At 38.1% G+C, this 25,480-nt stretch overlaps 1 protein-coding gene across 4 annotated transcripts in view; it reads left to right on the top strand.

Moving 5' to 3' along the window:
• The window catches only part of TPD52L1 (TPD52 like 1), an 89,796-nt gene that overhangs the window by 21,969 nt on the left and 42,347 nt on the right, over positions 1-25,480 (top strand). The window contains exon 1 of one of the 4 annotated variants that reach the window (XM_079148279.1): positions 16,880-16,901. The exons of the other annotated variants lie outside the window; for them this stretch is intronic. The gene's annotated coding sequence lies outside the window, so the exon portion shown is untranslated. Of the gene's footprint in view, positions 1-16,879; positions 16,902-25,480 lie in introns of those variants that run through there. 4 annotated transcript variants of the gene reach the window in all.

Below are 25,480 nucleotides of genomic sequence, written 5' to 3'. Positions count from 1 at the left end.
TAGCAAAATGTAAGCTGCCAAAATTTATTTAAGAATTTAAAACTTCAGTAGATGAATTAATAACTGTGTTTGGTATAGTTCCTTATTTAAAACCCCAGTGAACATATTTTGGAATTGAATTAAGCACTTTTTGAGTGTCTAAAGAAGACTAAATTGAGAACAAACAAAGCATTGTGATAAATGCTACCTGGGGGGTGGATAGCACCTTGTGGGCTATTAAAATGAACCATAAAGTGACTTTTGTCAAAACAGCATGACATTGACACTGTGGATAACAATCACAGAACCCAGTCCAAAATGGATCTTACGTTTTTCTGGAATTGAATGTATGTGAATTCAATAGGCAATAGTCTTTATTTAATAATAATTATTTGAAAAATATAGTTTGACTTTTACTATATGCCTTACAAAATAACTTTATATGGATTGAAATCTTAACTATAAAAAAATGAAAGAATGTAAATATTAAATGAAAAGTGAGATGACCATTCACAATGTAATTGGGGACACTATTTCAACTAAATAGGGAAATACAAAGGCACAGGAGAAAAAAAAATACCCATTTTATCCTACATAGAAATTTAAAAATATTTGCATGGAAAATATAGCAAATTCAACAAACCAGCAACAGATGGAAGAATTTCATCATATGTAGCAGTTAATTGATTAATATCAATATAATATGAAAAAATTCAGTAATTTGATATACCAATAGAAAAATAGGCAAGTAACTTGAATTGGGCCATTTCAGAAGAACAAATATAATTGGCCAATAGCATATGAAAAGATTCTTAATTATAATAGGGAAATGCAGATTTAAATAACTATAAGATTATATCATAATCTTAGGCAAAATATAAAAAGTATAATAACTCCAATAATTGACAAGGATGAAGAAAAAATACTTTTATGTGTTATTGGTGTGAATTGTTACAGTTCTTTTGGAAAATAATTAGACAACCTGTTTTAAAATTTAAATCATTCACTTGGAACTTGCCAGAACTAAAGCTATCTCGTATAACAAAACAGGCACAAAAAATAATCATTGTACCACTGGTTATAATAGGCATCCCTTTTTTGCAGGAAAAAATCTAAATTTAAAAAAAGCATCAGGAGGGCAATGTTTGAAAACATTTGCAGTATTTATTTATCATGGAAGAGCAGTTGTTTAAAAGAATGAATTATAGCTGCAACATTTGACACATATATTCAGTGTGAATTGTTAACAATCAAAACATATTGTGGAATCACCAAAGCCTTCACAGTTTATTAGGTTTTGAAATAAGTACCATATCTGAAGAAACTCATGACTCAAATTAAAACTTTACAGTGCTTCTCTGCTCTGTTGAGACACCCGTATATCAACTTCATTCCAAGTGGAAAGGCACCTTTTCATCCTTCTGGGGCTCTGCTGTCTTCACATGATGCTGATTCTACATCCCACAGTTGTGCTTATGATGTGGCTAGAAGTGACCTCACTCATCCTGTTACCTCCACTCTTACTTTGTTGGAAAAGGGATTTATATTGATAGTCGGTAAAAATGTATATACTATATTAAATGACAAAATGAAATCTCTGCAAAGTGTTTCCAAGTAACAAATATCACATCATATCATTAGCGTATGTATACGTATGAGTTTACGTGTATGTATATGTACATGACAATAATTAAAACAAAATTTCATAACAGGTTACTTGCCCTTACTATTTATGTTCCTTATAACACAACTCTATTTCAACTCTATTCTATTCTACTTCGTGTAACTTCCTTTTTTAAAAATTCCGGTCACAGTCTACTGAGTTGATTTCCTGACCCACTAAATGGGGTAGTTACCTACAGTTTGAAAAAATACTGCATCAAAAATACTTGACTCCTATCGAAACAGCATGTGTGGTATTCTATGGTCAGAAGATTTCAACTTGGCTGGTAGGACAGTTACAACTTTGAGGTCAAATCATAAGCATGTTTAGTTTCATTTCATATATACCAATAAGCCCAGTTTACATGGAAGACATTCCGATTGCAGATTCCTGATAGTAATTTTAAGTCTTCCTTAGCAAAAGCATTACAATATTTTTAGGGAATTAGCTTAAAGGGGAGGTGGATAGTTTTTTTCTGCTGTGGTGGATGCCTTAGGTACCAATTATTGTCCACCAGTTGGGTCTGTCCTGAGAAGCCTGGTCATCTTGATATAAATAGAAGCCATCTCCGATGATTTCACCTCTGCCCTAAACTTTCTTGGATTACCTTTCCCATTTAGACTTTAAAATAATATGCTCAAGTTAGAAAAAGACAGTTTTCTATACTGAACTAAACAAGTTATACATATTATTTTATAATAATTATCCCAGTTAGGAAAACTGCTAAGTTTATTCTTTTTCAGGTCAATAAAGATCTGTTGTACACTCTGTTCCAAATGTAGGATTTGTGTGGGTAAAGCACAAAGGTGACCCATGTGCAAGCATTTAAAGTGGAAGTGTTTGAAAACTCAATTCACACTTTGACCTCAAAGGAAAATGATGTTAACTGGATTGGGAGCAAAAAATTTCAAACAGCAGCTGGAAGATGGGCATCTTTTACAGTATGCTTAATTTAAGAAGTATTTTTGGTTATTTTCTGCAAAAGAAACACTGTTGTATCCGGCCATTAGTTTTATTTAAGTTCAACTTTTTTTTTTTTTCTCATGATCAACATCCATGCCTTTGATTTCATGGGTGTTGTCCAAAGAGTGCTTGTCACGTGCGGGGAGAGCAGTGATGAGACTTGGCAACCTCTCTCTGCTCGGTACTTTTCCACAAGTCTCCTTTCACCAAACTCATTGTTATTTCCTTTTCACTCTGAAGTGGTTCCAAATCTGATACTGTAGGAACTTGATTTTATTTCCTGACTACATGAGTTTGAAGTCAACTGAACCATTTTGTTTTCAGATCTGTTTAAAGTGCACCACACAGAGAAGGATGTAAAAGTAAAAGCAATAGTAACAATAACTTAAGAGTTGACAGAACACAAATCAAAAAGGGCATGAGACATAGGAAGTCAAATTATAGATCCTCATAACATTCACCCTCCCACTTCCCTTCCTTTAGTAGCATTAAAGTACCAAGGATTAGAAAGACAGGAAGTAGAGAGAGAGCTTTCTGCTCCAAAAACATTTGCTACTTCCTTCTATAGCTGAAGACAATTAACCTCAAAGTCATTGAAAGTGCCAGACTGGAAATAGTTTCTGTGAACTATATTGGTCCTAATTTGAACTATTTCTACCAGCTGTGTCTTTGTGAGTGGCAGGAATTAATATGCCTTTCCTGGTTTTTCAGACTGTTCAAATATAAGACATTAAACTTGCAACCAGCTCCAAGTGAAGTTGACTGTTGTCTCTGGTTCTCCATTTTCTGTAGTTTCTTTTTAGTTTATTTCTTGGGTCATTCTCTCTAAAAACAGTACTGAGGTTGGTGGCATGCAACAACCAAATTTGTAGTGGGAAGCCAGTGAGACTGAGAGCCATCCATGTTAGGTGAGCAGCTTTTAGGGTTTTTAGGGTGCATTCAGTCTCTTTTTTTCTACCAAGGGAATAGTATGGAGTGGTCTCGACTCCACAGTGTTTTAAGGGGAAGAGAAATGGGCAGTCAGTATTGGCTCCATTTTTATGATGTTCTATGGTATCATATGGAATCCTCACAGGGTTTTAAACTCAGTTGTCATCCATTCTATAATTAACATTTTTCTTTTAAATGGAATCACTCCTTGCTGACCTTGGGTTTTACTTCGTTGTTGGCAATGGATTTGTTGTTGTCATTATTTTGTTCAAATAACATTTTCTGTAATATTCTTACCCTTAATTCCTACTGGATGGCTTTGTAGAAGAACAGATTGTCCTTTGGCGCTTGCATCTCACCCATTATGCTCCTACTTGATGTGTTTTTTGAACACAAGCAAGTTTTTCCTTTTCTCAGTGAAAAGGGGACAAATGTACTTTTCCAGATTCCATCAAAATGTGGATTCAATTCTGTATCCTTAATTTCAAGAGGAAATGGTAAAGAAATAATATATGCTTAAAAATTGGCAAATAGTAATCCTTCTTCTAAGTGAAACTTTAAAGGAATTTTCCCACTTGCAAGTATGACTTGTACTGCATTATAGATATGCAAGAAGAGCAGGGTTTCTATCTGGCTGCCAGGTCACTTTACTAGCTGCTCTGTCTACTGCCCATCTTAATTTCTGAGGAAATAAGCATCAATTTTTGTTTTCTTTGTTAACTTGCAAGCTAGGACTGAGTCAGCTTTTCTGCGTTTAATGTAGTTTTTTAAAATAGAAAAGCAGGGTGCAGACATTCTGGGTGTAAGACCAAACATACTCTAAGCATGTTTCTCTCCCTAACATCTGAAAAGAGAAAGAGTTGTGGGCAAGAAAGAAATAAACAGCTGTGGAAACTTCACATACTACACTAGCCTTTAGGGACTTTTGATTTTTCTACCCTCTGTTCATTGGACACCAATATACCTTGTGATGAACTATTACTAATTTTTTAACAAGTAAGTTTAGGAAAAATAAAGAGACAGTATTCATGTAGTGTAATAGCATATGGAACTTGCTATTCCAAGGCAGAATCTAAGTGGAATCATAGAAGATTTGAACAAAATTATGAATGAAGGACCCTGACATAGCTATCACATAACCACCGACTTTCCTAATAGTCTCTGTAACATGCTATGGGGGGGAGGGGGTGCTTTGTTCTCTGTGGGTGAGGTGGGTGGAGGCTGGCTTTGACTCCGAGTGGAAGTTTTTGTTTTGCTGATGAGCCTGACTTGACACTCAGGACACCAGCCATTTAGCTGTAGGTATTTAACTATCACCCAGTCACATTGACACCTGTCCTTAATGCCACGTATGTTAAAACTCAGCTGATCCAAGCCACATGAAGTTCTTCTGGATTAATGTGTAGCTATAAAATTTTTGAAAACAAAAGAAAATTCCACTTTTCCTTCTACAGTGGGACTTCTATATGATCTCAGCATGGTATACTTGCTGGTAAGTTAGAACACAGTATAATAAGGGGAAGAGAAATGGGCACTCAGCTGTGATGTGACTTATGCATACTTCTCCTTCAGTGCAGAAAAATCTACTGTGACATCACCCAGCCACCAGGGGACGTGCTGTTGCCAGAGACCTTTTCCATAAGCTGGGGGAGGAACAAAGGCTTGTCTTTGTGTGTGTAGGTGTGTGCATTAGTACTTTAAGAGCTGGTCCATATGCTGCCCATCTTCATTTGTAAGGAAATAAGCATCGATTTTTGTTCTTCTGTTAACTTCCAAGCTAGGATCGAACCCACTTTTCTGGGTTCCTAAGTAAACAGAGAGAAAAGAAAATTTCAGGTGTAGTTCTAAACACCAAGCAGGCGCTCTGTGCCATCTGCTTGGTGGACGGCCTGAGTCTGTACTCCCTCACATGAACTTGCTCTCTCCTGGTCTTCGCAGACCCACTGAGTGTCTTGGTAATAAAGCCAGGTCCTGGTGTGGCCGCTCCAATGAGACCTGGATCCATGACAGATGTGAAAGATGGATCAGTATCCATGTCCTCAGTGACAGACATTGAACTACCAGGGCACTGCCTCTATATTTCAGCTCTGCCTAACTGGTTGTCATAATCTTTGCCAATATCTGGTCTTTATTTTTATGTGTTAGACATTGTACCTAACATTTTGTACAACTGAATCTCATATAATCCTCTGAATACCTCCTGGTTGTTCAACTAATGACTGTATTGCTGAGACTAAGTTCAGGCCCAAGACCATAACTAACTCCAAAGACCATATTCTTATATTATACTGCGATTCTGAATCTAGGAGTCTGGGGTTGCAGCTAAGATCTGTCCCCCAGGGTATGGCAGAAGGACTTAGTGACTTCTTTCCAAGCTACCTATGTTTACATTCCCATTTCGCATCTTCTCCTTTCCTCCCATTCTGGTGTGCTTTCTATGGTGGGGTCGGGTAGAGGAAAGGTCTCTTCTCACCATAGAAGGTCATTGTTCCACAGGGTCAGTGTTCTTGATAGGGTGTGCCACAGCCCTCAAGAGTACTGTGAAGAAGAGATAGCTGAGAATCTGTGGGCTTAAGTATAGCTGGAGAGTCCCAGGCCATTTTTCTGTGAGGAGTCCTCCTTATGGTTGTGTAGCTGGAGGGGGCATTACAAGGCCATAGATTCCTGGGGAAGGACAACATTATATGTGTATGAAAACACATGCATACCTATACAAAACATGTATATAAAATATGAAAACATATGTGAAAAATAAATAAATGAAAAACAGGTAAAGCACATGTGAATAAAAATGTACATTTATTAAAATATATATTTAAAAAATGTATGAGTCAAGGTATAGATGTCCTTTTCCATACCAGACTCAGTGTTAGCAAGGGTGCTGGCTGGCACATAGTCATTATGCAACACCTTTTGATTGAGCAGCTCCTGTGGCTTGAGCTGGGGAGTTGGTGGGGATGAAGGCCTTGCCCAGGCTTTCAAAGAGCTTACAACCCTAGAGGCTTCTGTTTTCCTGTGGAGTAACACTGACAGATCAGTTTATAGATCGGTTCTCCCAGATATCATGATTCAGACAGTCGGAGAATTCTGTGGAAATCCTCTAGGGGAAAACAAAAAAGCAAATATGCTCTTGAATCCCTCCCTAGCTGTGGTCTGGGCTCACCTATAGAGTTCAAATTTTTAAACTTAATTATAGGATCAATATTAAACATGACCTTTTTCTTGTCCCTTGTCAACCTCTAGTTTACAATCAATTAGAAATGGCAACTGACAGCAGGAAATGACCTAGAAGAAATGCTCTACATTCTCAGCATTTTTAAGCTTTTTGTTGTTTTTTTTTGTTGTTGTTGGTTTAAAGCCCATCACATAGCTGAGGCAGGCTCCTGTAGTCCAGCCACTCCGGAGGCCCAGGTGGGAGGTTCATCAGAGCCCAGGAATTGGAGACCAGCCCCGACAACAGAGCAAGACCCTGTCTCAAAAGCAAACAAAAACTCATCAGAAGCTGGGCATGGTGGTGTACACCTGTAATTGGAAGGCTGAGGTAGGAGAATCGGAAGTTCAAAGCCAGTCTCGGCAACTTAGTGAGGCTCTAATTAATTTAGCAAGACCCCATCTCAAAATTAAAAAAAAAAAGGGCTGGGGATGGGGTCCAGTGGTTAAACACTCCTAGGTTCAATCCCTGGTACAAAAAACAAAACAAAACAAAACAAAACAAAAAACCCCTCAACAGATGTACCAAGCAAGACATTTGAACTAGCTGTCACCTCTCCCTGGCAGCCTCTCAAGGTCAGAACTGCTGGCCCACCCTGGAGAGGTATCCCTAACTTCTGTTGGTGGTCATGCACTGGAGCAGAAGCCCTTTCTTCAGTCGTCCTGTCACAGTGCCCTGTTAGCACTGTCCAGCCAGGTGAATTGTTGTTCACCTCATCATCTATCTCAAGCCACAGAAGAATGGGGGCCCTGCCTGTCTGATGACCATGGTTTCTACAAGACCTGGACTAGTGCTGGGCTCACTCTGTATCCTATCATTTAAAATCAGTGGTTTTCAACCTTGGTTGCCTGCCCATCAGTGTCACCCGCAGAGCTTAAAAATACATGGACGCACAAGGTTGACCTCACAGATCCAATTTTAGTAGGCCTGAAATCATGCTCTTGAATTTGGCTTTAAATGTATGAATCATAAAAAACTCAGGAAAATAAGAAAAAAAAATAAGCTTTCTATGATTTCTAAAACTGGTTGTTTTTAAGATTCTGCATTTTATTTTAAACCTTCATCCCAAATCCTAAATCTTTGTGACTGTCACAGAGAGAAGATAAGATCAAGCATGAACTTATGGTAGCCCCAGAAACACAGGGTAGTTCCAACACTTTGATTACTGTTGCATTAATGCAAAGACTTACTTGTAGTTTTAATGTATAAATAAGTTTTGGTATTTGATGCCCTACAAATAAAGAAAATAAATAATTATCATCCTGGCTTCTGTCTCAATGCAGGATCAACAAATGCCAAATTATTTTTTAAGAAATCTATCATATCTTGAGTGTTTCTTGAATTATGTTTTCAGCAGCTTTTAGGAAGTATATGACATTTGATAATTTTAAATAGATGCTTATTTTATCCATAACATATACTTTGGTATTTATCAGTTTCCATTAAAATTATACAATAAATTTTCATGAAAATAGAATTTCCCTTTTCCCCTTATATTTCTGTATTTGACATCAGACTATTCTCATACTCTCTACCTCACTCATCACCATGGTATCCACACAGACTTATAGATATGACATGCTGTCACCCTTATTTGACATATGAGGCACAGAGGTAAGAGTCAGGAAGGATCTTGCTCAGAATCACTTGACCCATTAGTGGTAGACTCAGCATTCATATTCCTCCCCCTTAATATCAGACTTGTAGGCACATTCCTAAATAATTGGGCAGGAAGGGAAAGGAAGAGGAAGGAAAGGAAAATGCTCCTTCTCAGAGCTATCTGACCAGGTCTGTACTTTTAAATCAGAATAAGCATATGACGAATCTCCCTCCAGCATCTCCAGAAAAGATTTCCCTAGCCTTTTGTATTGCATGTAAAGTTACATCTAATTTACAATTGGAAAATATTTCCTAAAACAGACTCACAATTATTCTTCTGAACTTCTCATCATCATTCTTACTTCTTGCTAGGGAAAGAGCTGACAGTCCTCTTTGAATAAGTCCCCTCTGTGACAGTTTTTAGACATGTCCCTTGTCCAGATGAAAGTCTATGTGCGATTACTTTGAATCAATTCCAATCCCTTGAATCACTTTACTCTTTCATCTTGGTAGGTCTGTTCTCTTTGTAATCTCTAATACCTCTAAAATGCATACATTCTCCATGTGATCCAGTTCATTATGGAATATGAGCAAATTCACAAGCTCAGACCTGCATGAAATATAACTTTCCTTGTTTTTCTACAGCTGATTTTCATTTCTCAGTTCTTTTCCTACCACAAAGAATTTTGGGGAGTATTTACCCCTAAATCAGTAAATACTCCTCTCTTTTTGCCTACCAGGCCCAAAAGTAAAGACTTGAAAAGTAGAGGCTTTAGAACTCTAAACAGGTAGTCAAAAGGATTTTTTTAAAGCAAGTTTGTTTCTCCCTAGGTAGAAAGTAATAGCACAAATCTGGAATACAAACTTGCTGTTTATAAAATAACGTATAATTTAATGTTTTCCTAAGTTGTCTTTCCCATGATTACTCTCAACTAGGATGTATCCCAGAAGGGTATAACCACATGGCTGGTTGCTTTTCCTGACTTTTTAGTGTGAAGGGTTCAGATTATCAGTGGGTGGCAGGAAGCAAAGTGTGCCTAACTGGGGAAGTGGTGGTAAGAGTCAAAGGGGAATTGAAAGCCAGTAAACCTCAGAGATGAGGGGTGACGTGATCTAATTTTCAGGGTCTAAAAAGGCGCCTGGGTGTCCATTGCCCAAAACAGTAAGGTCATTGGCATCTGCAGAGAAAAGGAAATGAAAGACGGAGGTAGGGAATGTCAGAAGGCTATAGGTGAACAGCAGCTCATTGCTGGAGTCCACTTAGTAAATTGCTCCAGCTTCAGGTCACATGCCTGGGGCAGGCCACATGATCAGTTAGCCCTGGGGCTCTGAGGCCAGGATGTGGGAAGGTCAGCACAGTCAAAGCTGTACCAGGAACTAGGATTGTGCCCTGGGCATCAAGCCAAGACCAGCACTTTCTGCCCGGGCTGGACTGAGTGTGATCTTGTACTCTGCTTTGCTCTCCAAAGGAAGAAGCCTAAGGTCTGACTGCTTTCGGGATAGAGGTCTGCAGTCAATTTCCGGTGCATCTTGATAACAAAAGAGTCAACCCATAAGGCAATCAGCTGCTGGGAGACTCTTAATTGTCCTTTAAGTGCTTTCAGGCAATTGGAGTCTTCTGTCTACTGTCTTGCCCATGTGTTTGAAACTTGTAGGATCAGGTTGATAAATGATTTTCAGCTGTTTACTAGAGATGGAACAATTTCAAAATCTCCATTTTCCATCTCTACTCACTGGGTATATTACCACCCAATTCTATCCCTGAACACACTTACTTGGATGCATGGAGCAGGGGAAATATTTTTATAAACATGACCACATGACCACAAACATGATCAGATTCCAAAGCTGGGGATGCCAGAACACATTTAGGTGATGGGTCACATGAATACAGAAAAAACAGAGGAGCCTGAATCTACCACTTTCTCTCTGTGAATATCAATTTTCTCATCTATGAGTTAGAGGCAGTGATATTTAACTTACCCATATGAAATAGTGTGGATAAGTCTGGGCACATGGCTTATTGGTAGAGTGGTTGCCTAGCATGATTGAGGCCCTAGGTTCCATCCTCAGCACTTTGAGAAAAAAAAAAACAAAAGTGTATAAAACTCCTAGCACAGTGTGTGGCACAGTGTCAATACTTTGGACAATTACTGGAGACATGTTTGATTGTCAAACTTGGGAGGAAGGGTCCACTCACATGGGGTTGGCAGAAGTCAGATGTACTGCTAAACATCCTATAATGCACAGGACAGGTTCCTGCCCCCAACACATAATTCTCCATTTAGAAAATGTCAGTAGTGCTGAGGCTGAGAAACCCAGGCTAAATTTTTAAAGCCAAAATGGATTAAGTTAGCTGATTTTCTTAGGGATAAACCTGTTAACATATAACATTATTGATTTATTCTGGCACCTAGGGAGACAAATAGCCTGTAGAACCCAGACACTGCTGAGAAACTAAAATATGATTTGGATGAGAAAGTAACTTTTCCTTGAGACATGAAAAGTTTCCTTGCCTTCTAAAGAGAGAGTGATTTTTTTAAATTTAGATAAGCATTTTTAACTACTCAACTAGGGAACTGAGTTATAAGTTGAAGGATCTAAGGCTGGAATTCATTGATTTGATATTTAACCAATAACAGCCAAAAAAAAGTCTTGCTAAGTTTTTATGAGATATTAAATAATTACATTTTCATGATACATAAGACCAAGAAAGAGTCCAGGGTTAAATTCTGTGCATTAAGAAACTTCTTTCAAGTAAAGTTTGCTACAGTTAAGCAATTATATCACCAAATATGGGAAATAAGATGTGGATGAAAAATTTAAAATTATCTGGAGGCATAAAAATGCTTTGGAATCATAGAGCACAACTTTCCTTGTGTTTCTGTGACATTGATGAAGTTCCTTAGTGGATGGGTCACCACCTCACTGCCTGGGACAGGTTACATGGGACACAGGGAAGAGTCTGCAGTCCTTGTCATGTTCCACAGTTGCTACACCATGTTAAACTTCTGAGACGGCCCTTTTAAATTTTTTTTTAAAATAAAGTGTTCTTGAAAACTGATTATTAAGCTCTTCTTTCCATCATCTTTTGCAGACTTCTATTTTTTAGTTTTGTTTGTCGTCTGAGAAGAATTTTGAAAGAGGCCTTGGGCCTCTTCCTGCTTCTGTGTTTTGCATGCCATAAATTCCATTAATAAATTCTTAAAAGAGTTGAACTTCTTTTTTTTTTTTTTTTTAAGAAATAGTTCTAGATTCAATCATTCCTTAAAAATGTGTTGAAAATTGAAAATTGCATGAATCACAAACAGATTTAAAAGTGGATTTTCTTGGGAAAATTTTCCATTGGAAATATGGGAAATGTTTTCAGAAAATAGAGACAAAAGATAGACACTCTTCCTCAATAATTCAACATTCCTAATTATTACATGTTCCTCGGTAGTCATTTATCTCCAGAGCAAGCGATGGAGTGAGTGTGTCTGAGAGCATGAGACTCTCCAGTGCTGTGAGGAGTTCTCACTGTTAGCACAAAAAGACCTGGCAGGACGCAAACCTCAGGAGTCATCTCAGCTGTTTATTCAGGGATTTACCTTGGAAGAGATGAACGCCTCCTAGAGACTGTTACTTTAGGGGTGATAAAACACCTCCCTGTCTGCAGCCGGCACCTGGAAAACACTTGTCTTGGGAGATGAAGGCCGTCAGTATATGGCCTTCATTTTTACTTCTTTTTCTCAGGCTTCATTATCTTGGGAATTTCTCATTCTCTATATCTGTTATTGACTGAAGTAGGAATAGAAGCCCTGTCTGACAGGACAGGCAAGAGGACAGTTCTGCTAGGGAGTTGAAGCTGGGAACTGTCTGATTGATTATCTGTGTCCTGCTCAGCTGTCTCCAAAGACACTGTCCCTTTAGCCACCTTCTAAAATCTGGACCCACTTTGGCTGAGTGGTTGATCGGTGTGCTGTTTGATTCATTCAAGTTCCTTTGCCCACTCTATATGAAATAAATCATCATTCATAATTTAGGTGTATATGCATTTGCCTCCCATTAATATCAAAACTGTAAATAGTGAAAGGAAGTAATTTGTGTTGTATACATATTTTATATATATATATATATATATATATATATATATATATATATATATATATAGATTGTTCTTTGGTGATAACACTGAGCCAGCTGAAATGACCCATCTATTCCTTCTATTTTTGTGTATGTAACATCCAATCTTGATTGAGAACAGGGGAAAATGGCCTGTGATTTTTATTTTAAATCTAAAACAGCTTCTCTTCCATAAGCTCCATGACCCCCTCAGGGGAACTCTCTGATCTAATGATTCTTCCTGTGTGTGTTATTTAATTGGTGATTTGGGGCAAGAGGCTCTAATGACTCAATGATTTTGTAAGATATAATATTATACTTCATTTTAGCCAACCATGTATTGAATTTTCATCAAAATACTTTTTAGCACCAATTGTATGTCACAGCTGTGCTCAGTGTCTGAGCCTGAGTTATGAGTCAGGTCTTGTCTCTACTCTGGAAGAGGTCATAAGAAAGGCCTCAGAAACACTAAATTCAAGGTGGTAAGTGCTAGAATGGTACCAGTCAAAAAGGTACGACATCCCCCAAGGAAGCAGTATCTGAGGAAAGCTTCACAGTGTAGGAACCATTTGACCTGGGCTTTAAGGATGAAGTGACATTGGGCACATGAAAATAGTAGGGAAGGGCACAACTTGCCAAAGAATAGCATGAGCAAACATGGGAGCATAAAGGGCCCAAATAATGAACTGGTGAGGCTGGATTGCAGGCTTCCTGGTACAGGAGGCTGGCAGACTCCAGTGCTGAGGGGCTCCTGACCTTGACCCTCTGCCATGAGTCTAGTTTGTATTTTATTTTACACCTATGAAAGGCCACAGCCACACAGGCTCTGCTGAGATGTTATTGACCAACTTGTGGTACAGTCAGTAGGTATGATACCGAGGCCCCCTGGAAGACATTCTAGAATGATACATAGGAAGTTTGAATAATAGGTGAAAGTAGTTAGAAGTAGTGAAAAAAAATTTGCTCACAAATCCACTTCCCAATAATACTCATTTTGAAGATTTTTTTGTGAATTTCCTTCTTATGAGATTTTTTTATTCATAGAAAATATTTTCATTTTATATAATATTTGATATAAAATTGAAACTACAGACATGTATGTTTTTTAATTAATATGATATTTTGAACTTTATGTTATCACTAATTTGTTCTTCTGGAAAATGATGTTTTACGATGCATGGATTTACCATGATGCATTATAATCTACTTTTGAATGATAAACATTCCACCATTTTTGTTGTTACTTGTCTTCTGTAATAATTTTCTGAACTTCCCAGTTAATATTGTTAGGCAAAATCAAGCCATATCTATGATATTATGTATTTAAATGTTCTCTAATTCCATTGAAAAGGCCTAGTAATAATTGGTGGCTGAAGTGAATGGAAATGAAGCATTTGTCATAGAAAGGGAATCTTTCCTGACATTTACCTCAAATTACTCCCAAGGGTACTGAGAGTAATTTGAGATAAATGTCAGTGAAGACTCCCTTTCTATAACAGTTGCGAGACCACAGGACTCCTGAACCTAAACTCATATTTTCTGGATATTTAATAAATAAACAGCCAGGATTAAACACTATATGTATCAAAATTGACTAGGGAGGAGCACCTATGTCTATCTGTAAGATTTTTGACTTGTAAAATCCTTTCTTATTCATTTATATTAAAATTTTAATTTAAGATACAAATTTTAGAAAATTTTATCCATTACATGCTTATTGTAACCACTCGAACAATACTGACAAATGCAAAACAGTTAATAATTTCCTTTTCCCTGTGCAGTCTCATCTGTTGTAGTAATAGCCCAGCATTAATACATTATCATGTGTTCTTTCTCACCTTCCTCAGTGTTCATACAAACTCACAGAGGGATATTCATGTTTGCATATAAAAGGTATTTTTATTCCTCTTCCACATGGGTAGTGTGCAAACATGACTCAGCAACTTGCTTTCTGCATTTCACAATATACTAAGAAAATTCCTCACGATCAATACATGTTGATTCAGTTCATTATTTTTATTTATTTATTTATTTATTATTACCAGGTATTGAACCTAAGGACACTTAACCACTGGGACCCATCCCCACTCCTCCTCTGTATTTTATTTAGAGACAGGGTCTTGCTGAGTTCCTTAGGGCCTCATTAAGTTTCTGAACTTGAGGTCCTCCTGCCTCAGCCTCCCAAGCTGCTGGGATTACAGGTGTGCACCACCACACCCAGCTCAGTTCATTATTTTTAATAACTGAAATGTAGCATTACAGTGTAGTTACACTGCACTGATTTCAATTGTTGTAGCTTTCTGTCACTTGCTAACAATGCTGCAGTAAATATTTTATACATTTCTCCTTAGGTCTATTTCTTCTATTCTGTAGGTTGATTTTTAAGGGTTAAATAATCAAAGCAGAAGCCAGAGATGTGATGTTGAGAGGACCTGTCTCTCCAGCACCTTTTCAACACAGGCTGTTATACAACTTTTTCAGTTTCGCTGAATGGCTTAGATGCAACACTGTATTTTTGTGATTTTCACTTGAATTTTCTTTATTACTGGTGAGTTGAGTGTCTTTTCACTCCATTGGACTATTACATTTTCTTGTCTGTGGCTCATCTTAAAATTTCGATTCCTGTACATTTTATTTTTGCAAAACAGTTCATGATTCAGAAACACATCTTTCCATCTCTTTTAGCCTTTATTTTCCTATCTAAATTTCAGGAGGAAAAAATATTTTTACCTAGACACTGTTAGTACCAGCTATTTGAAATGCTGAAGATTTGATTAAAGAAACTAATGTGAATTTTTAAAAAAATTTTGATTCGATGTACTCAAATGGGGTACAACTGTCTTTTCTCTGGTTGTGCACGATTGTGAATGTTATTGAACTGATTTGCTGGAAGTCAAGACTATCTGTATTTCTGACCAGAGCTTTTCAGATTTGCAAGTCTCCAAGTTTGGCTGCAGCACCAATAGGCCTGGATCCAGGCACGGTGTGTTGGTGGTTGTATCATGGTATCACTCTCGCCATAGCTTTGGTATTGTGTAAGGATGAGAGAGTCCTAAAAAGCTCAGGCCTATCAAAGAGGTGTTTTTTGTTTTTCTGTTTAGTTTTTTTCGGTTGTAGATGGACACAATACCTTTATTTTATTTATTTATCTTTATGTGGTGCTGAGGGCCTCACACGTGCTAGGCAAGTGCTGTACCCCTGAGCCACAACACCACCCCCAAGAGGTGCTTCTTACTACCTTCTCCTTTTTTTTAAATATGCCTTGGGAAAAAGTTAGGTTTAGTCCTGCTCAATGTTCATAGAGTGGGGTGGGTTTGCTCTTTCCCATTGCCAAGGGAAGGAGCTTACTGTTTTTCTTGAACTAGCCCTAGGGGAAGATCCAGCACTTCTCAAAGGCAAGTGAACATCCAGGGAATGACCCAGGTTGGAATGTAGCCTGTTGAGCAGGGCTGGGCATGTGCAAGCTTGTGTCCGACTCACTTCCTTGGGGGTTGCAGGAGATGAAACCAGTTTCATCTACACCCAGAGCCTATGGGTGTAGTTTGGGTGTCTCAGAAAGACTCAGGGAACCAAATATATGAATAGAAAATCCAGTTTTCAAGGCAACTTTTAGTAGTATGTGAAGGAAGAAGGAGAGGAGTTTCTTTTCAAATAAAATGGATGTTAATTTTTATTAATGAGTTTGCATACAGAGTAGTTGTTTTCTCTGGAGTTTTCTTGTGATATAAATGAGACAGTCTCCCTCCTTGCTTAAGGCAAAAATATAAGGTTTAATTTGGAGGTTTATCTTTTGTCATGTTTGGCTTCCTTTTCCAAGTCCCATGACAGGTAAATTTGAATGTGCGTGTGTGAAATAAGGTTGGGATGCAGAGGGAAGGAGCATGACTTATAGGCTTAGCTGGTGCAGCTATTTTTGGTTCACCAGAACCCATTCCTGCAATAGTTTTTATTTATTTTTCCTCATGCAATGTGGGAGTTTATTTAGAGAAGGAAGTTCCTGGAGTCTATCCGTCAGGAGCCTTAAATATTTTTTTGTTTTTCCATAACTATGTATATAGTTTTTTTATTCATAAGTTTGTGGCTGCTGTGTTTTTATGATCTTATTTTTGGGTTGTTTTGGTCTGACTTGAAGTTTTATCCAGTTGCATCAGTTTTGTGTGTGGTACGTTTCAAAAATATCCTAAATGCCTTCCTTTTCTATTTGAAATGTAGGTGATGGAGAAGGTGGGAGATTTATGATAAATATTTTGCATTTTTTAATGAAAATTGGTGTAGTGATTCTCCAGTTTTTAGTATTGTTGTTGCAATAAACAGAAGACAAGGCCATGTGACCCCATGTCAGGAATAAAAGCCCAGGTCAAGGCAGCTCCCTCTTTGGTTGTGAGTCAAGTTGGCCCCACCACAGTCAAGCTCAGAAGCAGCACCTGGAGGAACACACCAACCAAAGCAATTGTAAGGAATTCAAGCTTCTTTATTTCTGACTTTCTTTCTGAAAACCTGATGTCTTCTATACCTTGACCTACTTCTACAAAAGTTTCTTAAAAATTTCTGTAATATAGTTAAGTAAAGCTTTCTTTTACTGATATATTCAAAGCAACATCAATGAACATGGAGGTTAGAAAATATAACACAATTGTGCCCTGGTAACATGAAGAGAAACCATTCTACTACAAATAGTTCCAGGTAAAAACAAGTTCAATGTGTCTTGGTTTACCAAATGGGACTACCATTGTAGGGCCATCTGGCATGCATGAAAAGCCTGATTGAGCTTACTCTTTCTCATCTTATTTACTTGTAGCTTTTCCAAGGAAGGGGAGATTTAGATTTGTTTTTCTTGGAATGTGAAACAGAACATTGATTTATCAAACAAAACATGGATCAAATGAAAGCTAACCTGTGACTTAAATGTGGCCCTGAAGGGGCAAGATGCAGTAACAGAAAAGGAGTCATGGTACCAGTAGGGCTGATTCACAGGTGTGTGTTAGTTGTTACTTCTCTATGTCTAGCTTACCATTACATTGGTTGTAAGTCTTGGTCATTTTATTTTCAACAATACAAAAAGAGAGGTGTCTCTGTGCTGAGTAGCAAGTTTAATTTATATATATTTGAACAACATATATGTAAGACCACAATGACTAATTAAACTATTCCACGAATATTTGTTGAGTACCTACTACAAAGCAGAGAGATACAAATAAAAGACACTTTGTGATCTAAAGGAAGAAAAAGCAGTCATGCAAGTGAAACACAGCACACTAAGTGCTACAGTAATTTGAAGTCATTTTGTGGCAATGCATGCCACAAAATTGTTTGCTTTTCATTTGTGCTCTACTTATTATAAGGTGTTTGGTTTACTGGCAGATCATTCTCCCAAAATGTTGGTTAGTAGAAACTATCACCCAAGAGACTGATGGACTCTGCTGTAGGTGTCTTTGGTTACCAGTTGGAACAACATTCTAGGGTCATCCATCATGTCTTGAAGATTTTGGTTCCACTGTCTTTCTCACATACTTGTTGCTTTTCTGAGGAAGTAGAGATGTAGGATTTATCTGGGAATGTGAGGGGAACATAGTGTAAATTGGTGAAATAAAATTTTTAATCCTAAAACACTGCAGATGACAGCTTGAAATGTGATCTCTCTCAAATATGCAGCCAACCGGAGGCTCTCAAGACTGTAAAACCTTGCCTTTTTCTTTTCTTTCTTTCTTTCTTTTTTTCTTCTTAGAAATAAAAGTTTATTTTGTTTCATAGTCTTACTATGGTTGGTGACTCCATAGCTCTGGGCCCAAGTTGAGGCTAAGATCATGGTGAAAGGTTATGGCAGAGGAAAACTGATCGGTTCATGACGGCTAGGAAGCAGAGCAAAACCGTGTCTTGATACAGTGACATATCCTGTCCATAGCCCAGGGAAATGATTATTTGAAGCAGGCAACTCCCATGGTCCACTGCACTGTCTTTGTATCCATGGAGTTAGCAGATCGAACCCATCACTCAAATCCCCACATGACTTTCAGAGCATTTCACGGGCATGGGTTGGACATGAGACCAGGAAGCCTTTCTTAAATAAGTTCATTTTGAGCTCTCAGATTCTTAGTCCTGAAGGTGAGTAGGAGTCCAGGTCAGATCTTGGCCATAGAAATTATCATTTAGGTTTATATGTGTTCTGGAAACCTTTAACTGATTTGAGCTTCTTGAAGGTTGTCTACTCCTCAAGTCCATGTGTAATTGGTTACAGTGGGGTGCCATTTACCTTTTGCTATCTTTAGTGTTCCATTGAATTTTGGTGACTTTTTCTGTCACCAGGTTGTCAGTACATTGTTAATATGAGAATTTTATATCAGTGACATGTTTCCTCTTGCAGTCAGAAGACAGTCACCTTGCACATATTGTTGAATGGGAAATGGAAGGAAATAATTCTATGTATTTGTTGATCATTATCTGTATTAATGTGTCACTTCCATCTTTAGCCGAAGTCAGATTTTGGCTAGTCAGAAATCTTTCTTTAGAGAGAGTCAGTTTTAATGAGCACTATTTAGATTATCACCTAAGCAGCACATTAAAAAGAAGAGAAAAAGAACCATGGAGTCTCAGAATTTAATCTGTTGCAACCTCAGAAGTATCTTGAAATAAAATATTTAGTAAAATGCATAAATTTTTTCTTTATTCAATTGGCCAGGACATTCTCAGACTGAACATTATTGATATAATTTCTAGTTTTAGCCACATTATTAGATGAAGCCAAAGCTTGGAAAACATTACTATTAATAGTGGTGACTCATGCGTGCCTTGTATTTTAAGAAGGACAATAAATATTTACAGAAAAGAATCTGAAATACTTTATCCATATACTTGGTTAACTATTATTATAGCAATACATAGTATTATGTATCTTAGTTATAATGTGATTTGTAATGCAGTGCAGATTATAAAAAGTATATAGCAGTAATATGTATAGAGAGAGTAATGTCCAGATTAATATATACAAATGGCAAATGGGTCATTAGTTTAAATCAATTTTAAGGCACACAACATGATACTTGTTATTCTATTGTTCTTGGCAACTTGGCAGGATTTTTAAAAGAGAAACTGAGGAGGAAGAAGAAAAAGGCTTTCAGTAGTGATGGAGTGACTTTAAAGATTGTGACTGGATACAGCGTGACTGAGGAACACTGCATTTGGCAGCCCAGCTGGATAAGAAACTGGGGGAAAAATCATAGGCAGTATAGTTGCAATTATCACTTGCAGCCAGCTGTGTGTATAAGAATGTTCAAATTTAGGCTAGAAGCAATGGATATCTATCTATTGACTGTTTCTGAACTGGGTTTTGACATAATGGAAGTAATGTGTTCAAAATATTTATTTCAGAGTTGTGCAGATTGGTTGGTAGGGAAAGTTTACGAGCAGGGAGATGAAATATAGCCAAAACTTCAGCAGCCTGAGTATGTAGGGATAGAAACCTGAGTCATTGTCATAGCAATGAAGATTAAAAAGAATAGACGAATATGACAGATATCATGGAAACAGCATCTGGACAACTTGATGGTTTGATTTTTATCCTAAGGTACTAATTTGGTGAATGTAAGTAGAACAGGTCTGCTAAGAGAGAGTTTGAGAGACATAATCTTACCCTGACTCTTTTTTTGGAGCACAAGTTATCATTTCTCTGGTTGTGCATCATGCAGAGTCACACTATTTGTGCAATCATACGTGTACATAGGGTAATAATGTCCATCTCATTCCACCATCTTTCTCACCCCCTCTCACCTTCCCTCCCCTCATTCTCCTCTGCCCAGTCCAAAGTTCTTCCATTCTTCTCTTCCCCCAGTGGGGAGGCTGCAGCTATCAAAGCTTCAGGCTTTGACTTTCAGTGAGCCGCCCCCCGCTTCTCTTGAGCAGAGGGTTGCATAGGGGTCTGAGAGTAGGCAGATTTGCTTACTGCCTATTAAAAAAGACGTACATTCCCTTGGTTCAGGGCTCTTTATCTGGGATGCAAACCCATTGTGTGCACAGTATCCACCTAGGCTCCTCCAGGGACTTTGATGGGTAGGAGAGCCAACCTTCTGTTAGTCAGCTTTTCATTGCTGTGACCAAAATATCTGACAAGAATAACTTAGAGGCGGGGAGGAAGTTTTCTGGGGGCTCAGTTTTAAGGGTTCAGTTCATGGTCAGCTGACACTGTTGCTCTGCTTCATGAAGCAGAACATCATGGCAGAAAGACATGGCAGAGGCAAGCTAGCGGTTGCTCATCTGGTGGCAATCAGAGAGTAGTGAGAAAGGGAGTGAGTGAGCATTCAGGGACACAATATAATTCCCAAGGAGACCTACTTCCTTCAGCCATGCCTTACCTGCCTTCAGTTACCACCCAGTAACCCATTCAAATTACTAATCCATCAAATGGATTGATTCACTGATTAGGTCACATCTCTCATGATCTGATCATTTCACCTCTGAACACTCCTGCATTGCTTAACATGAGCTTTTGGGGATATTCTTCATATTTAAACCATAACAAACCTGAACATGATATTAATGCTGCTTGCTCTGCCCTAAGTCTTTTAGCCAACAGTCTTGGTTCTTCTCCCAACAGTTATGAAATTGTAGCAGGTCATTTGTTAGCTTGCAAATTGGGTAAAATCTCAGACCCTTTGGCTTTCATGGTGCCACCTGACTCAGTGCTTCTGAGGAGGAGGAGAAAAATAAGATCGGTGACATACTTGGTGCCTAGCTTATGGTTTTAAAAAATCACATCTATTCTACTTCTTCCCTTGAGAGACTAATTGAGCAGCTGCTGAGAGAAAGCTCCTGCAGGGGTAGTAGCAGTTAAGCCCTTCTCAATATGGTTTCAGATTTGGGGCAGATCTGAGTTTCAGAATATATTTTGGCATGATTCAGAGAAAAAAAAAAAAAACCAAAAAGGTTTAAGAATATCAGATTATTATGCTACTTGGTTCCAATTGAAGGTCTGAGTCCCTCATAAACTTCTCTTAAGGTAAAAAATTATCATTAAAGAGCAACAAAGAGCCTGCCTGAGAGCAATTCTTTATACATTTTACTAGAGTTGAAGTGAGAATAAGGGTGGGGAGCAGTTATCATCATCATCAAGATGGGTTTCTATGAGAGAGGAAGAGGGGAAAAGAAGAGAAGTGAGGATATCTCATTTCTAGTAAGTAGATGTGGATACCTACAGTCAGCTCTTCCTATCAGCAGGTTCCACATTTGTGTGTCTAACCAACTGTGGATCAAAGATATTCAGAAAAAAAGACTGTGACTGGCTGGGAACAGTAGTGCACACCTGTAAATCCAGTGGCTTGAGAGGCTAAGGCAGAAAGATCAGAGTTCAAAGTCAGCCTTGGCAAAAGTGAGGTACTAAGCAACTCAGTGAGACCCTGTCTCTAAATAAAATACAAAATAGGGCTGTGGATATGGCTCAGTGGTCGAGTGCCCCTGAGTTCAATCCCTGGTACACCCCAGCACCAAAAAAAGAGCGTACTAAACATGTACAGATTTTTTTCCTTGTCATTATTTCCAAAAAAAAAAAAAAAATACAGAATAACATTATTTACATAATGTTTACATTGTATTAAATTAATAAATAATAATATGGGAGAATATGTGTAGCATACGGGAGGATATATATACAAATATTGGGCCATTTTAAAAATGAACTTCAGCATCTGAAAACATTGGTATTTGTGTGGGGTCCTGGAACCAATCCCCCAAAGTACCCAAGAATGATTGCATAGTATATACCAGTATGTGTGTGACTTGAAACATCTAAGGTGCCAAAAATATTAAGATGCCCATCATTTTGTATACCACTAAGAAAGAAAGAAATACTGCCAATTAATACTAAGACACTATTGATTGTAAGGGGCATCTTGATTTCTGAGATAGTAAAATGGGGAAATGTGTACACTGTAGTATATAGGAAAAATGTAGACTGGATGTATGACCTCTGGGACGTGAGATCACAATTTATTTTTAAGATTGTGTGTAAAGCAAATTTCCCACAATGCCTCTGTTTCCACACAACAATCTGACCCTGCTTTCAAAGGCTGGAGATAGGTGGTCTGCAGTCCTGGCAGAACCTGTTTTAAAATCCCTTAACTGGTCATGCAAAAGGGATCAAGCCTTGACTTCAGGATATGAGGGGGTAAATCACCCCTTGTATTATTCTTGGCATTGCAGCCTGTGCCAGAACTTCAGGGCAACAGGAAACATGACAAGTTACTAAAAAAATGAATAAAAAGCAGTTCAGTAACAGAGGTGCATGAGAAGTAATATTTAGATTTCTGTGATGGGTTGAGGAAATGTGCAGAAAGCAGAATTCTAATAAATAAACTTGTTTTATGTCTTTAATTTCCACCCTTCTAGAATTGTCTTAGCTTTTGTGTGCACTTAAAGATAATCATAAATCCTAGAGTAATGGGATTAGCTCAATGTTTTCCCCTTGGGGAATAAATGGAGATATTTGAAAGTTTTATGTTAAAATAATTCCTGGGGTTATTTTTACCAAACATTATGAAGAAAAAATAATTAAGTGATAAATATTATGGTCTTAAATCTCTTATTTAAGACATGGTTAATTTTCATTTAAGCTACTTTATTGCATTCCTTCTTTTATTAAATCTTAGGACAATTTTGTATTCTTTTGAAAGTATGTCCTTTTTTCCCTTTGCTTGGTTACATAGCCGGATTTATTTAATTCCCTCATTTAATACAAGATTATGTTGCTATTTGAAAGTAATTCTGTAATTTCTACATATTTGCCAACAATACAGGATATGGTCACTGAAGCAAAATCATAGTCTGTAATGACTTTAGTTTATAACTGTCTGTAAACTAAACCTTGGCCATGAGGCCACCATCTAACCTCCAGGAATGCTTGACTAGATGCATTAAGAAGTACATGGATGGCAATGGATGGTTTGGTCTCAAGATTAAAGTAGGCATTTTAACCTAAAGCTCATCTTGTGATTTCACGATTGCTAACATTTCGTTTACTATTCTTCAGATGATTGTAAGTCAGGGAAGCACTGCTGAGTCTTGAATATGTCCCTGAATTTTGTTGTGTGGGGGCAACTAATCCCTAACAATGGGACCTTTAAGAGTTGGTTATTCCCTGAGGACTGTGCCCTCATGAATGGATTAAATGCTGCTAATGTGGAAGTGGATTTGTTATTGTGGAAGTAGGTTCCTGGGGAAAGGATGAGTTTGGTCCCCTTCCTTCCCCTCATGAGTACTGTCTTGCCCTTTCACCATCCGCCATGGGATGACACAGCAAGGAAGCACAACTTGACTTTTGACTTCTCAGCTGTAAAACTATAAAAAATAAGTCTCTCTTATCTGTAAATCATCCAGTGTCAGATAATCTGCTATCGCAGAAGAAAACAGACTAAGACAGAGGCTTTGGAATAAGACTAGCCTTAGTTAGGGCCCAGCAGTGTGGAACTGAGTGTGATATCTCATCAGCGAGTCTGGAATCAGACCATAGTGATTTCTCACTGCATTTGATTCTGTTTATTGTGTCATTCATCTCTGCACATGGGACAGAGATGGAGTATTGAAGGCCAATTTTAGGTATAGTGAAAGCAAATAGATGGTAGCATCTGACCAACACTTGAACACTTACCCACATTCCAGAGATCTCTCTTGGTCCATAGAGTAGTGCAATTACTGCATTGGAATCAGACCTATGATTATTTGTTATCATTAGTCAAACAAATCTATATATTTTATTGCCTGTAAAAGACAGTAAAATGGCAGTCCTTAAATGCAAAATATTCCTATATCAGAATTGCAGGCTTCATTCACAATATATCTTGGTGCACATACATACATGTGATCAGTATTTTTTTAAATCCAAACCTGATTTAAGTTTGAGCTCCTAGGTTTTGGGTAGTGGGAGAATAATATTAGCTTAGTCCATTCCAGGGCAATTATTTTTTAGAATCCTATAAATAATTCCCAATTCCTCAATAAATGGTTGCCATTTGGGTCAGACTTCTCCTTTTCCAGCTTGCTCCCCTTTTCCTTTGTCCCAGTCCTAGACAAGACTGTATGTCAGGAAGGACCCATATGACCCACAAAGTGCTTCACATTTGTCTCTGGTTCTTCAGTCACAGGGGACATGACGTCCTGTGATGCTGAGGCTTTCTATGCTCGTACTTGTGATCTTATCTCCTTCAGCTGAGTTTAGGCCCAGTTGACCCTCCAGGAAGATTCAGCCTCACTTTGGCTCTTATCTTTGGGAGATTCTCTTCCCTCCTCCACATAGATCTTTGGCGTGGGCCTGTAACCTAGTCCCTGCTGCAGGGGCACCAACCCCTCACCAAGGAAGCAAGGTTCTCCTACACACTGTTGGAAGTTCTGAATCCTATTTATGGTTAACTAGCTGCAGAATACTGTGCTGGTGCACTAACTACCCTGTTCCTGCCACACATCAGTATAGGACTGGTCTGAAAGATCATTTTTACTAGAAATCTAGAAAGAAATTGGGGAATGTTTCCTGTACCATTCAGGAACAAGGAATGGAATGCTTAATAGGGATGCCAGAGTTTAATAAATGGACTATGCATTTCAAACATGGCAGAGTTAAGGGCAAGCAATGTTGAAGTACCTCGGAATGGCAGCACTCCCCAGGCTAGAGGAAAGGGTGGGGACAAGAATTGAACTGTAGAAAAGGGTTACCTAATAGGAGTTGTGGCCAGTGGTAATTGAAACTGCAAAAGGCAGCCTAATAGGGAGAAGGCAACCAGGAATGAACACTCACTTCTACTCTCTTCTGTCCTCCAAGTTTCTCGGAGGCTGCCCCTTGGCCAGCACAGATAAGGAGCAGATGGTTAAGGGAACCATGTTCATGTTATCCTTCAGTCTGTCTCTGAGCAGGGTAGAGGAGTGTAGTGAGTATGTCTGGAGGGGTAAACAGAATCCCCAAAAGGTTCCTCTGTAATCTAACACCTTGCATCATTTCTGGACCAAAACTCAAAGAAAAGTTGGAAGTATTCATCTCATAGTATTTCCATACTCAT

This window comes from Sciurus vulgaris, assembly GCF_902686455.1.
Source record: "Sciurus vulgaris genome assembly, chromosome: 7".
NCBI lineage: Eukaryota > Metazoa > Chordata > Mammalia > Rodentia > Sciuridae > Sciurus > Sciurus vulgaris.
The sequence above is the reverse complement of the archived record's forward strand: the minus strand, read 5'-3'. Positions and strand labels throughout refer to the sequence as shown.